Source organism: Diadema setosum, chromosome 14, assembly GCF_964275005.1.
Source record: "Diadema setosum chromosome 14, eeDiaSeto1, whole genome shotgun sequence".
Lineage (NCBI taxonomy): Eukaryota > Metazoa > Echinodermata > Echinoidea > Diadematoida > Diadematidae > Diadema > Diadema setosum.
The window spans coordinates 18,171,870-18,172,717 of NC_092698.1; positions in this window are offsets into that span (position 1 = coordinate 18,171,870).

The window sequence follows — 848 nt, forward strand, 5'->3', positions numbered from 1 at the left end:
TGGCCCTGATGAAGGTTATTATGCAAGGTGCTCAGGTCAATTCATTTATTTATTTTTCCCTTTTTTTTTTTGAATGGACATCACTGTGGAAGTCATTCAGCATAATGGAGTGGGCATCTTGGACATACCCTTTCGAAAGATGGAAAATCCAGTCGAGAAAAAAAATCTTCCCATTCTTTCGGCCAATATGATTTCTCTGCCCTGAATTTGTCAGCTATCTTTACATTGCTTAATCCTCATTCATTTCTGTTGATTGGGAGGTTTGACTCTGTGATGGGATTTCAAACTAATGCACGTACGGTTGCATAAACGAATATCACTTAAGTTCGAAAATCTCCAAGATTTTGAATGTTTCAAGTAGCATCTTCATTTCACAGGAGGTCTGTCAGTTCACTAGTTTTATGAGTACTTTTTCAATGCCAAAGCTGTGACTCTTTTAACATAATTATAGTCTGCAGGTCAATATAATGTTAATAGCTTGTTTTTTCAGACCAAACAATGTGTGTACAGAGATGTGAGAAATTGCTGTTTTTTTTTTTCTCTCATTCTTTTGAATGCTTATCGCACCTTCCAGTATGTGCAAGGTAGACAGTAGTCCGATATAAAGTGTGAATATTGCATCAGCACAATGTGCATGAATATTTTTCTAATTTGTCCACAACATGCGGTATCATTAGAAATTCCTGTGAGCCCATTGGAGACTGACACATTGCTTTGCATGTGAGGGCTTCCCAGATATGTAATGATCAATGCCAGTTTTCATGACGAGACAATGGGAACCACACTAATTGTCACAGGTTAATTCATAACCTGGCCCAGTTCGGGTTTAGATTACTTACAGGAGATTT